The following is a 15,149-nucleotide window of genomic DNA, read 5'->3' as shown; positions in this document are numbered from 1 at the left end:
TTCGGTTAAACGAGTTCTAGGGATTTCTAGCTCGGTTTTGGAAAAAGGGCATGTAAAAAAAGCTTTTGGTTCTGGAAAAATTACAGGGGACTATGTGGATGGCAGGGGACATCCAGGAAAAATTTGGGATTTTTCTAAGGTCGTTTGGTATTTACGACATATTTAGTGTTTAAATGGTGTTTAAAAATAGATAAATGAATTTTAAATATAAGAATTAATTCTGGAAATATTTTTATAAAATTCCCCACTATTAAAAAGTGATTTTTGCAAAATTTCAAGATCCGAGAATAAACGGATAATTAATCGTGCTGATTATCAAACTTTTAAAGTTAAAACGCGTAAACCGGTGAAGTTCGCTTAAGCGAGCTGACTGGTGTATAAAAACCTTAAAAATGGACTATTTTCATATAATTGAGTTAAACAAGTAAAAATGAATCATCCGAAAATAAGTCGGATGATTTGGGTATTTTTAACCGATTTTAACGGTTTCCGGTACGCCAAAGACGGAAACGAGTCCCGCGGCCAATCGGGACGTCTAAACCGAGCTATAATTTCACGTTTTAAATTAAATTATCAGACAACCACTATTTTCGGGTCGTGTGTGACCAAACTCATTTTTGAAACATAAAACGGATATTCGTGCTAGGCACGCAAAACGAGAAAACGACTAATAGAAATTGTGACCATGGAACTCTAAACGACATCACAATCTGAGTCCGGAGAAGTATTTCTGGGTTAACATTGCCCCCGGAACAGGTACAGTACTGGGTTAACAGTGTCCCCAGATGTACCGATTGATAAGGTTAAAGATTATATAACCAATAATTGTATAATAACGATCGTAGGGATCATATTACAGATTGGACGTGTTAATTGATAATGATTGTTGTTACCTGCTTGCATGTGCTAAGGTGAGTTTCACGAGCCCCTTTTTACTGAAATGTTTTAAATATTTTCCCGGGGCGGAAAGCATGTTTCTATCAAAATGATTAAGTACATGCTGAACGCATGGAAATGAATGTATTTATATAATGTTTATTGTACGGGAATCGTATGGTAATGTATTAAAATGGTAATTGTTTGAGTTGTTAATATTGTAAGGTCCCGCAACAGTGTTCTGGGTTAACAGTGTCCCCAGAGGTTATTGGAAGTTTCTGGGTTAACAGTGTCCCCAGAGGTTAGTGGAAGTGTTCTGGGTTAACAGTGTCCCCAGAGGTTATTGGAAGTTCTGGGTTAACAGTATCCCAAGAGGTTATTGGAAGTTCTGGGTTAACAGTGTCCCCAGAGGTTATTATATGTATTTATGGGTTAACAGTGTCCCCAGCTAATATTATATTATGATATGGATTTATCATGGTTTACTAAAATTGTGAAACTCACCAACTATTCGTAGTTGACCCGTTTTCTCACATGCTTTTCAGGTACAACTAAGATAAAGTGATTGATTACGTGCTAAGTGCTTGATGTGTGTAAGGTTTGCGTGCTGGACGTTAGGATACATTATAACAGATAGAATTATGGACCGTATTGTATGATGTGTGTATCACCTAGACGGTAATGAAAGATGAGATAATGTAATTTTGAAGTATATTAATGCATTCGGTTTTCTTTATAAACAATGTGGTTGATATCAGAGGCGTCTGTGACATCCCGTTTACGTTTCCGCTGCGGTTACGGGGTGTTACAGAACTTGGTATCAGAGCCATTGGTTATAAAGAATTAGGATGTCTTTAAAAGATACCTAAAATATAACCAGTAGCTCAAGTATTATAGGATCTAAATATCAACTAATAATTTATAGTGACGAGGTCTGGATGAACTTGGATGGACAAGTGAGTTATTATGGTCCGGAACATAATAACAGACTTGTCCGCACGAGGGAATTCAGGGGAAGTCACGGGGTACATTAATAGGTAAAAATGGCAACATATGTGTAAAGTATATAGTATTATTTATACGTGCTAATGTGTATATATATATATATGTACATATCTTGTGGGTACATGTATTGAGAAATGGGACCCGGATAAGGAACCGGGGAAGGAAATAATAAAAAGTACCGAGGATGCCGAAATTTCTAGAGCATCGGTTGATGATAAGTCTGACTTATCGGGCCATAGTTATGATAGTACCAAGTTAGATCTCCCGTTTGACATTAACCAGAAATATCTAGTAACCGTCACTCCCAACCAAAATTGATGAATCCCTTACCCTACCAACATCGGTACCGTATATCCTAATAACCCCAGATGTTCACCCGAACCGTCGACCCTCACGTACGAACGGATCCGTACCTGAACCCATTCTTATTTCACTAAAGTAAAGGAGTAAAAAAATAAAATAAAATAAAATAATATATTGAAATATATATATATATATATATGTATTGCTCACTCACAAACATATGAGACGGACCAACTTCAGATCGAGAATTACCGATTTTAGCAAACCTAGAACGCCTGAGGACATTGACTGAGCGAGTGTAGAGTTTCCCATAATAGTAATTAATAATATTTGAAGGCAACCCATGTTGCGCAATTACCTTGAACCTTGCAACTCCCTATGTTATCCTTACATCCGTTAGATGTTTACACCCATGTATGCTCGAATAGAATGATTACCTATACACAAAGAAGTGTTGGAATCATTATAGCATAATTGGTTGTTCGTTCGTAGGAGGTATACTGTGTATGCCGGATATACGAATAAACACGGATATTATAACTCCGTGGTATGTAATCGTTTGGTGCTCACGTTGAGCATGTATCGGTTATGCTGATATGCAGAAGGATATTTAAATCAAGTATATTAAACTATAATCTTTGTTGAGAAAAATCTATATGTCAGTTGGTGACAAGGGTTATGAAGCATATTTAAACATTAACCGACGTCAGGTTAAGTCCGTATGTTATTATATTTATGGGACATATATATGCTAGATGCCGGTATGTGTAATATATATGATAATATTTGGTGTGTATATGTACCTGTTGTTATGATTGAGCTGGCAACGTGCTATACGGTGAGATTAGTATTGATTACTGCGTACGGGATGAGTACGGCAGAATGACATAAAAGGAGTAACTCCAATGATGGAGATTGATATGATTCAGTTGATTGCTCAAAGATAGCAGATGGTGATACCGAACGTCGTATCACAGATCACTGCTAGTGTTGATGCAAATGTGATCACAGAATTATAGATCGAGCAATCACATGATTATGAATATTTCAATTCTTAGTGTTATTACTAAGAGTGTTAATGTTCCACCAAATACTATTATGACTACAAGTATTAGTTGTAAACTAAACATGAATGGTAGTCGTAATGATTTAGATCCGGTATGAAGGACGTGTTTATTGGTTGTGTTATGGGGATTAATAATGGTTTACTGTTGGTAAAGGGAGGAATAGATTAGCGAGTGGATAGAAAAGATCGAAATGGTTAAGGATATTGGTAAGAGTCTAGAACACCGTGTAGTGAAATATGCTACAGATATGTTGGGAGATTATGTTGTATCGTGATGGAACACGATGGTACAAAATTATAGTTAGAAAATTTTTGTTCAGATAATATGGTCAGGATTTAAAATTCTTGTGCTAGAGCACTTTTATTCGAGTAATTGAGTTCAGAGTTTCGAAACTGAGCTATGAAAGATAGAAATGTTGTGTGTTGATCACTTAGAACGCGCTAATCGTTTAAAGGAATTGTTATGTCTGGTAACATGGCTAATTACTCCTGAAACTAAGCGAAGTAAGCGCAATATTGGGGACTAACTCCATCGATAAGGAGTATAGTCAATACTGTAAAATATACAACCTTTGGAAGGGTTGTGTCACAAGCCAGCATTGATATATTTGACTCTATGAGAAGTGGACTGGAGGGACGTTAGGTGAGACATTGAGTGTTACAGAAGAGAAGTGATAAAGGCATAGTGCAAGATAGGCCTTTGAATAAGTAGGTATGTCCTACAACCCAGGATTATACTGAGACTAGTTCTAGTGTGAAACATGAACCGCATGAAGGGTCCTTCCCTAAATGTGGAAAATATGGTTATCGGTAGGAAGAAGAATGTCGAGTGATAGTAGGCCACAGGTGTGGTAAAGATGGACGTAATGCCCTAATTGTAGAACCAATTGAAGCCAGGTGAACCGACAACCCCAACCCATTCGTGTGCAATCACTCCGAACCCAACAACTTCAATAACAATCCATCCGAAGAAATCAAATTATGCCAAACAGTTGTACTTGCTATGAATGTGGCAGTACAGAACGTTTCAAGAGAGATTGCTCAAAGTTGAACCAAGGTGTTGTGAAAGATGAACCTCATGACAAGCATCAACCTCTGATCAAGCAAGGAACCGTGCTTTTGTGAGTAATTCAAATAAAGCACGTCATGGTCCAAAAGGGGTATTAAGTACGTTGTAGTTTTAAATCAATTGGCTTCAGTGATACTTTTACGGTCGTCGATAGAAGTTAGTTCCTGCTAACCTCCTACCCTTTGGAAAGATACCGATTAGTGAAACTATAGAACCCTATACTGTAGATTTGCTAACGGCAAATCCCTAAGGGTTAACTAAATGGTTCGGAATTGTCCTATTATCCTGAACGATTAACCTTTCTTTATTGACCTGCGACTAGTAAAGTTAAGAAGTTTTGACGCAATAGTTAACATGAATGGCTAACTCAACATGAAGCTGAAATCAAATATGAAAAGAAGATGATTAGAAGCTCTCCTTCGGACGATGAAGCGATTAGATACAGAGAAAAGTGTACGGTATTATGTTACCACTCTAATCTCATTTTGAGATGTTATAATATTTACGACAAGAAGACGTGGTGTATTTAACAAACGCGATTGCCACAGATTTAAAAAGAAAACATATAGAAGATGTTTCGGTGATACGTAAATATCCAGAAGTTTTCCCAGAAGAACTTCCTGGGTTACCGCCGACCCGACAGGTCGAATTCAGAATCGATTTAATACCTCAAGCTGGCCCTGTTGCTAAGGCATCTTACCGACTTGCATCAACTGAAATGCAAGAATTATTGGATAAGGTTTTATACGACCTAGTTAGTCACCATGGGGTGCACCAGTGTTAATTGGGAAATGAAGGACGGAAGTGTCAGGATATGTATTGATTTGGGAGAATTGAATGAAGGGGCGATCAAGAATAGGTATTCACTTCTTCGAAGTAAATGATCTGTTTAACCAACTGCAAAGGGCAATTTATTTTTAGAAAATTGGTCTTAGATATAGTTATCCCCAAATGAAAAATCCAAGAGGAGGACGTTGCAACAACAGCGTTTCGGATTCGCTACGGCCATTATGAATTCTTAATTATGTCTTTCGGGCTAACAAATGCGCCGGCAGCATTCATGGAACTCATGAACCGAGTCTGTAAACTTTATTTTGACAAATTTGTCGTAACATTCATTGATGATATTTTGAGATATTTGCAACGTAAAGAAGAGCACGAACGACGGATAAGGAAAATTGTGGAAGTGTTAAAGCAAGAGGAGTTGTACGCGAAGTTTTCGAAATGTGATTTCGAATAAAGAAGGCATAATCCCTTGGTCATGTTGTAAAGCAACAAGGATTTCACATAGACCCAAATAAGATAGAAACCATTAAAATTGTGCCGAGCGCCGATTTTAAGTCTCCCCGATGGAGACGATGGTTTTGTCGCGTATTGTGACGCATCGCGTAAAGGGTTAGGATGCGTGTTGACGCAGTATAATAAGGTTATAGCCTATGCTTCCCGACAGTTAAAAGTACACGAGAAAAATTACACTACTCACGACTTAGAACTGGGAACGGTTATCTTCGCACTTAAAATCTGGAGACATTATCTCTACGGTACGAAGTGCACCATCTTCACCGATCATAAAAGTTTGCAGCACATATTCGATCAGAAAGAACTGAATATGAGGCAACGAAGATGGGTCGAGTTGATAAGCGATTATGACTGTGACATCCGTTATCATCCCGGCAAGGCTAACGTCGTAGCCGATGCCTTGATCAGGAAAGATCGGATTAAGCCATTGCGAGTGCGAGCGCTGGGGATGATAGTCCAGTTGAACCTTTCGGTCCTGATTCGAGTCGCTCAAAGTGAGGCGTTAAAAGAGGAACAATTGGAAAAGGAGGGACTTTACGGCAATGAGAAGAATTTCGAGCAGCGCGTGGACTAAATTCTCTACTTCAAAAATCGGGTTTGGATCCCGACCCTCCATGACCTTCGTGAATTAATCATTGACGAAGCGCATAGATCGAAATAATCAATACATCCGGGATCGGATTTGACTATTGATGATTCGGATATCTGAAAGGATTTTTATTAATGGTCGAGTTTGGAGAAAGATATGGTCACGTGTGTTGGTGAATATTGAGTTATGCAAGAGATAAGGCTGCACACCGAAAACCCTAGGGAACGCCACGACGACAGAAAATTCGCCAAAGATAGTGGGAATATATTACAATGAATTCTTGCCCAAATTCCTGATGGTGAAATGGTATCTCGTCGTGGAGTACCATTTTCAATGATCTCAGATCAAAATAGTCATCCTACTTCCATTATTGGAAGGCGGGGAAGGAAGCATCGAGAGCTTGAAGCTTTCTATGGGTGAAGTAATTATCACCAATTTGTAAATTGAAAATGGGCGTCAATCAAGCCATAAGATTTGAATTGATTCGAGAAACAACCAATCGGATTTATAATATTTAAGATGAGTTGAAAGCATCGCGAGATTGGCAAAGGATTTATGCCAACATTCATAGGAAACCATTGTCATTGGAAAGAGGTGACAATGAATTTTTAAAGGCATCACCTTAGAAAGGTGATATGAGGTTTGCCAAAACCGAAAATAGCTCCTTAATATATTGGGCCTCATGAGATTATCTCCATGATTGGTCACTTAGTTTATTGATTAAAGTATTCCAGGGGCTAAGTACTATACATGATATTTTGCCATGTATACGGATTGAAAAGTGCCTAAGCGATGAGGCAACGAAAGTACTAGTAATAGAGGTACTCATAGAAGACATGTTTGATATCATAACTAATTCCGTAGAGATAGTAGACGGGAAAACTAAACAGTATGGACATACCAAGCGTTATTAATTAAGATTAAGTGGGAATTCACAGCGAGGACCAGATTATACTTGGTAACGCGAGGGTGAATTCTGAAGGAAAACCCCCCACCTTTCTCTCGAAAGGAGATAGTGGGCGTGTAAAATTTCGAGGACGAAATTTCTTAACGGGGGGAGAATGTAACGATTCCGACGAAACCAGGTATACCCTAACCGGTAGACGTTAGTTACGTCATATGTAATGTCGGGTACAAGAGTTACCATGGTAATTATACGAGAAAACATGATTCATTGTATTGATTTTACGTGAATATATAATTCACTGTATTGAATATGCGATCAAACGATCGATAGTTATTGAAACCCGAATGAATCGAGGGTTCAATTATAGACGAGATATATGATATTTAGTGATGTTATGAAGTATTAAAGCTTCGGGATAAGTGGATTAAAGCACAGAAAAAGGATTTCGATTTAATAGTACGTCGGTACGTTAAACGAAACCTTTAATACCAAACCGAGCAAGAGACGATCGATCAAGCCGAAAAAGATGCGTAATAACTAATAATATGACGTTTTAAGTTAATAAATGTGATGGTTTAAGTTTTTAAATCGGTTTTATATAAATTTCATTTTTTTAGCCGAAAAACAACCGTTTTGGCCTCGTTTTAAACCGAATTAAACTTTTAACCGAGAAACGAACTGAATCAGATTGTCCAAAACATTATCCAGATTACGGAAATCCAAATGAGTGGCCAAGAATGAATTTGTGGGTCCCACCCCACCCTTATGGATTCCGATCGGCCTCCCATGGCCTTCATTTTCTTTTTTTTTTCTTTTTTCAATCAACAATCCACAAACTTCATCAAATCCTCTCAACTCCTTGATCAAAAACCGAGACCTTTAACAAGAAAAACCAAGGTAAAGATCGAATTATATACGTTTACATCTTCGTTTCTTGAGTTTGTTTGCAAGAAAATGAGGTTTCAAAGATGAAAACAAATTCTTGCATGATCAAGTGATGTATACGGGTTATACAAGGGATCTTGGTCCAAGAAATGAGTTAAACGAATCAAAAACGAATTTTTACGGTTAAATCTTTGTTTTTAGTATCATAACCGTAACCATGAAAGAAATGGCTTGATCGTGAGTGTAACTTGCTTGGTATTGTGGTATGTTGTTTGTAGGCTCTGTATTTAGTGGTAGATAAGGCGGAAAGATGAGTTTGTAGCTTGTAGTGGCGGAAAACGAAAGGTATATTCGGTTATGTTCGGTTTTGGGAAATTTGGACAGATTGTTGATGCTTTAGAGTTAGGTCATGAAATTTTACAGAGGTGTTAAACACATGAAAATATGAGTTCTGTGAATTTTTGGTAATATTTGGATAAAGGATGAATATTTGGTGAATTTAATGCTCGGTTTTGACCAAAAATGGTGAAAAATAGTTAAATATCATGAAAAATTCTGGAAAATTTCAGATAAGCTTTTCATGTCATGTATAAGTCACACACAAAATTTGAGGTCCGTTGGAGAAGTCTAAGTAGGCTTTTCGGTTAAACGAGTTCTAGGGATTTCTAGCTCGGTTTTGGAAAAAGGGCATGTAAAAGAAGGTTTTGGTTCTGGAAAAATTACAGGGGACTATGTGGATGGCAGGGGACATCCAGGAAAAATTTGGGATCTTTCTAAGGTCGTTTGGTATTTACGACATATTTAGTGTTTAAATGGTGTTTAAAAATAGATAAATAAATTTTAAATATAAGAATTAATTCTGAAAATATTTTTATTAAATTCCCCACTATTAAAAAGTGATTTGTGCAAAATTTCAAGATCCGAGAGTAAACGGATAATTAATCGTGCTGATTATCAAACTTTTAAAGTTAAAACGCGTAAACCGGTGAAGTTCGCTTAAGCGAGCTGACTGGTGTATAAAAACCTTAAAAATGGACTATTTTCATATAATTGAGTTAAACAAGTAAAAATGAATCATCCGAAAATAAGTCGGATAATTTGGGTATTTTTAACCGATTTTAACGGTTTCCGGAACTCCAAAGACGGAAACGAGTCCCGCGGCCAATCGGGACGTCTAAACCAAGCTATAATTTCACGTTTTAAATTAAATTATCAGACAACCACTATTTTCGGGCCGTGTGTGACCAAACTCATTTTGGAAACATAAAACGGATATTCGTGCTAGGCACGCAAAACGAGAAAACGACTAATAGAAATTGTGACCATGGAACTCTAAACGACATCACAATCTGAGTCCGGAGAAGTATTTCTGGGTTAACATTGCCCCTGGAACAGGTACAGTACTGGGTTAACAGTGTCCCCAGATGTACCGATTGATAAGGTTAAAGATTATATAACCAATAATTGTATAATAACGATCGTAGGGATCATATTACAGATTGGACGTGTTAATTGATAATGATTGTTGTTACCTGCTTGCATGTGCTAAGGTGAGTTTCACGAGGCCCTTTATACTGAAATGTTTTAAATATTTTCCCGGGGCGGAAAGCATGTTTCTATCAAAATGATTAAGTACATGCTGAACGCATGGAAATGAATGTATTTATATATGTTTATTGTACGGGAATCGTACGGTAATGTATTAAAATGGTAATTGTTTGAGTTGTTAATATTGTAAGGTCCCGCAACAGTGTTCTGGGTTAACAGTGTCCCCAGAGGTTATTGGAAGTTTCTGGGTTAACAGTGTCCCCAGAGGTTAGTGGAAGTGTTCTGGGTTAACAGTGTCCCCAGAGGTTATTGGAAGTTCTGGGTTAACAGTGTCCCCAGAGGTTATTATATGTATTTATGGGTTAACAGTGTCCCCAGCTAATATTATATTATGATATGGATTTATCATGGTTTACTAAAATTGTGAAACTCACCAACTATTCGTAGTTGACCCGTTTTCTCACATGCTTTTCAGGTACAACTAAGATAAAGTGATTGATTACGTGCTAAGTGCTTGATGTGTGTAAGGTTTGCGTGCTGGACGTTAGGATACATTATAACAGATAGAATTATGGAACATATTGTATGATGTGTGTATCACCTAGACGGTAATGAAAGATGAGATAATGTAATTTTGAAGTATATTAATGCATTCGGTTTTCTTTATAAACAATGTGGTTGATATCAGAGGTGTCTGTCATATCCCGTTTACGTTTCCGCTGCAGTTACGGGGTGTTACATTTCTTTGAGTACTCCATGGCGTCTCTCTTCATGGTTGGCCAGATGTATCCTATTCTTAGAATCCTAGAAAATAGAGCTCTACCTCCAGTGTGATTACCACAATATCCTTCATGAAAGTCTTTGAGTACCTCTTGAATTTCAGGATCCTCGATACACCTCAAGTATGGACCTGAAAGAGATTTCTATACAGAATATCATTTAATAAAATGTATTGTGATACCTTAAGTTTAAAGGATTTGGGATTCTCATTGGCTGGAATTTCTCCACTTTGAATGAATATTTTGATTGGGAGGATCCAGGATCCTTGGTTGTTCGAGGATGATGGATCCCAAAGTACGATTTGTTTGTCAGTTTTTATCTCCCCAACTTCTTATTCTCCTATTGCTGGCGAGAGTATATGGATGATTGGGATCTTTATATCTTTTGGAATTTTCAAGGAGGAGGCTAAATTTGCCAAAGCATCTGCCCCAACATTCTCTTCTCTTGGTACCTGATTAATACTAAACAATTCGAAGGATTTTGCTAATTCCTTCACAACATCTAGATATTTTATTAGTTTTTCACCTTTAACAGGATACGAGCCATTAAAGTGGTTAGGTATCAACAATATATCTATATATACTTGAAGATACCTGATCCTCATGCGTTTAGCTAATTGCAAACCTGCGATCAAGGCTTTATATTCTGCCTCATTATTTGTTGCTTGGAACTCACAGGCTATAGACTGGGGTAATATGTCGCCCTGTGGTGTAATCAATAGGATAACCAATCATGTCCCTCTTACATTGGAAGCTCTATCTATGAAGAGGATCCAAGGATCATTGGTTTCTTCTAATTGCTGGACTTCTAAATCAGTTTCTTTTTGCATGTCACTGCTGAAATCAGCCACAAAGTCTGCTAGTACTTGCGATTTAATGGCTGTTCTGGGCTCATAATGAATATCATATGTACTCAGCTTCACAGCCCACTTGGCCATCCTTCCTGATAACTTTGGTTTTCTAAGCACATTCTTAACAGGTTAACTAATTCTCAAAATAATAGTATGTGTTTCAAAGTAATGTCTCAATTTAGTGGAAGCCATAATAAGTGCAAGAATTAACTTTTCTAAATGAGAATACCTGGCTTCCGCATCTAAAAGACTTTTACTTACATAATAAACGGGATGCTATTCACCTTCATGATCCTTAACGAGGACGACACTTACTGCATTACCTGAAACCGCTAAGTATAGATATACGGATTCTCCATCCATAGGCTTCATCAGAGATGGTGCTGAGGATAAGTAATCCTTTAAGGCTTTTAGGTCGACTTCATGCTTCTCTGTCCATTCGAACTTCTTGTTTTTCCTAAGGATGTCATAGAAGTTTTTGAACTTCTCCGAGGATATGGAAATGAATCTGTTGAGAGCAGCTATTCTCCCTGTCAATCTTCGGACATACTTAGCGTTCACAGAAGACTTCAAGTTGATGATGGCTTCTATCTGTTCGGGGCTTGCCTCTATTCCTCTTTTAGTTACCATGTATCCTAGAAACTTTCCAGCCTTAACACCAAAATGGCATTTTGACGGGTTCAGTTTCATGTTATACTGTCGAGGATATTAAATGCTTCTTCAAGATCTCTTAGGTGATCCTCAGCTCTCTTTGACTTCACCACCATGTCATCTATGTAGACCTCCATAGTCTTGCCTAACTGATCCTTAAACATCATGTTGACTAATCTTTGATATGTTGCCCTTGCATTTCTTAGTCCGAATGGCATAGCAATATCGCAATATATGCCGGTAGGAGTCATGAATGTTGTATCCTCTTGATCAGATGGTTCCATCTGAATTTGTTGAAACCCATAGGAAGTATCCATAAAGGTGAGCATCTCATGCCATGCCGTTTCATCCACCATGGAATCTATATGTGGCAATGGGAAAGGATCCTTGGGGCATGCCTTGTTTAAATCAGTAAAATCAACACACACCCTCCAGTTTCCATTCTTTTTAGAAATAACCACATTAGCTAACCATCGAGGATACTTAACCTCTCTGATCATACCGGCCTTAAGAAGTTTTTCAACTTCTTCTTGTATGATCGTGTTCCTCTCAGGAGCAAATTTCCTTCGCTTCTGATGGACGGGTTTAACAGATAAATCAAGGCCTAACTTGTGAGTAATTACCTCCTTAGAAATACCTGGCATGTCTGAATGTTTGAAGGAAACGTGGACATTCTTCGTTTTAGGAAGGATATTATATTCTCCTCGATCTCACTAGGGATACTGGATCCTAGAAACACTTTCGCATCTGGATCCTCGGGATCCAAGGACACCTCTTTTATGTCTTTCTCCCGAGCTTCTAGCTCGTCCCTAGGATTTTGTTGTGGTTGCTATGCTATCGTCTGTTTAGCTGATGGCTTCATTGAGGATGAATAGTAGTTCTTGGCTTCGACTTGGTCGCCATCTATCCTTACTACTCCCCAAGGAGTTGGTAGTTTGATGCATTGATGGTAAGTAGAGGCCACTGACTTCATACCATGTAGCCAAGGCCTGCCTAAAATAACATTGCAACAAGAAAGGTTATCAATAACACAAAATTTTTGGTAAGAATTTAACCATTCGATGTATATTGGAAGTTTGATGTGCCTCAATGTCTTCTTGGTTTCGCCACTGAAGCTAACTAACACTGACGTTCTCAGTATGATCTCTGAATCTGGGATGTTCATCTTCTGAAGGACATCATGTTGGATGATATTACCGAGCTTCCACCATCGACTTGGATCCTGCGTACATAATGGTTAGCAATAAACAAGGTAACAATTAAACCATCATGATGGGGATCCTGGATGCTTGATTTATCTTCTTCATCAAAGAAGATCCTTCTGTCTGTTGTCAAAGTGGTGGATATAACCGGTCGTTCCCCGTTATCCAACTTGGTTTCTTTGGCCAGCCTTTTAGCTGCGGAGAAGGAAATTCCACATATGTCTGAGCCACCGGAAATGAAGTTGATTACTTGAGCATCTGGTGGGGGCGGAGTTGCTTTTTGAGGAACCTCTTCAGGATCCAGGATCCTTGAACATTTTTCTTCCCAACATCTCCTTAAAATGGTCCTTACTCAGCCAATGCAATCGTCTGTCATATGGCCAAAATCCTCATGGAAGGCACACCATTTGGATTAGTCTCTGAAGGTGGTTGACTTCTCGTTCTTTCGAGGCCACCTTGCCTTCTCCCCTAGATCTTTCAGGGCACAAATCAAGCCATGGGTGTCTACGGAGAAGCAATATTCTGAGATGCTAGGGTAATCCTCATCATCATCCTCTTTTTCAACAGCTCGAACGTTTTGATTGTTGAATTTGGAGTACGGCTTCGAATTGTTGTTTCTGTATGAGGATCCTTTATTCTTGTCAGGGGATTCTTGCTTTGTTTGAGCCCCTAATCGTTCCTGAATCCTTCTGTCATCTTCCAGCCGTATGAACCTCAGAGCTCTGTTCTTTACTTCATCTAGAGTCCTGCAAGGAGTCATCACAAGATCATCATAAAAGGGGGAGCCCTTCTAAATTCCCATATTAAATGCTTCAACAGCAGTAGTCATGTCAAGATTAGGGATTTCTAGAGCTTCCTTGCTGAACCTTGTAACAAAATCCCTAAGGGATTCATCACTAGGTTGGATAACGCGGTATAAATCACTAGTTAACCTCTCAAATTTCCTACTACAGGAAAATTGACTGTTGAACAAGTTAACTAAGTGTGAAAAAGAAGTAACAGAAAAGGGAGGAAGACTTAGCAACCATTTCAAAGCAGATCCTGATAGTGTGGCTCCAAAACCTTTGCACAGACAAGCCTCCTTGAGCCTCTCAGGAATTGGATTGATTTCCATCATTTCCCTATATTGGGCTACATGCTCTTCAGGATCAGTGGTCACGTCATACACTTTCATGTTGGGGGTTTGAAAGTGTTTCGGGATCTCCGCGTCACAGATTGGTGGAGCAAACCTGGATAATTTGTGGCTTCCCTCCGGTATCTCAGGGATTGGAAGGATCACCCCCGGTACACTGGATATCATATCTTTAAGTTTCTGCTGTTCCTTAGCCATAGCTTGGTTGATGCCTCCATCCTGCATGGAACCACGGTTAGCAGTTAAGGATATAGGATCATACGATTTACATCTTAGTTGCATAAAGGTGAGCATTCCAGAAGAGTGGCTGAGATAAGAAGCGTTTGCTACAAGAGTTGGTCCACCAGAAGCTATGATCTTCATGGGGATTATATCTCCTTCATGGACCTTAGAGGACCGCTGATGTTGAACTCTTGAGGATCCTTGATCCTGGAAGAAGGATCCTTGATTGTGGATGAAGGATCCTAATGGTTGAGAGTTGAAGGATCCTTGAAGATACGATCCGGAGGATACTGGTTGAAGGATTGATGGTCCTGGCTGAAAGGTCGAGGATCCTTGAGCTGATTGACCTATGGACCCCTGGTGAAAGATAGATGATCCTTGCTGAAAAGTTGAGGATCCTTGAGCTAGCTGACCCGTGGAACCCGGTTGAAGGATGGATGATCCTTGCTGAAAAGTTGAGGATCCGTGAGCTAGCTGACTCACGGACCCCGGTTGAAGGATGGATGATCCTTGAGAGGCCATTGGAAGTGATACATGTAGTGAAAAGTTGAATATTTATAGGGTATTTTCTGGATTATAGCACCAATTGCCCCACGGTGGGCGACAAATTGTTTTGGACAAAAATCGGCTAAGGATAATATATCCAAATCTGTTATGTGAGGTTTAGTGCTAAGTCGATAACAATGAATATATGAACAAAATAGGGATGAACACTGTGATTTATTGCGAGGAAAAACCCCTTGATCTCGATTAGTTCAGAGGAAA

The sequence above is a fragment of the Bidens hawaiensis genome, unplaced genomic scaffold (assembly GCF_021521415.1).
Source record: "Bidens hawaiensis isolate Kalapana, Puna unplaced genomic scaffold, B.hawaiensis_p1.1 tig00000536_1, whole genome shotgun sequence".
NCBI classification, from domain to species: Eukaryota; Viridiplantae; Streptophyta; class Magnoliopsida; order Asterales; family Asteraceae; genus Bidens; species Bidens hawaiensis.
The sequence above is the reverse complement of the archived record's forward strand: the minus strand, read 5'-3'. Positions refer to the sequence as shown.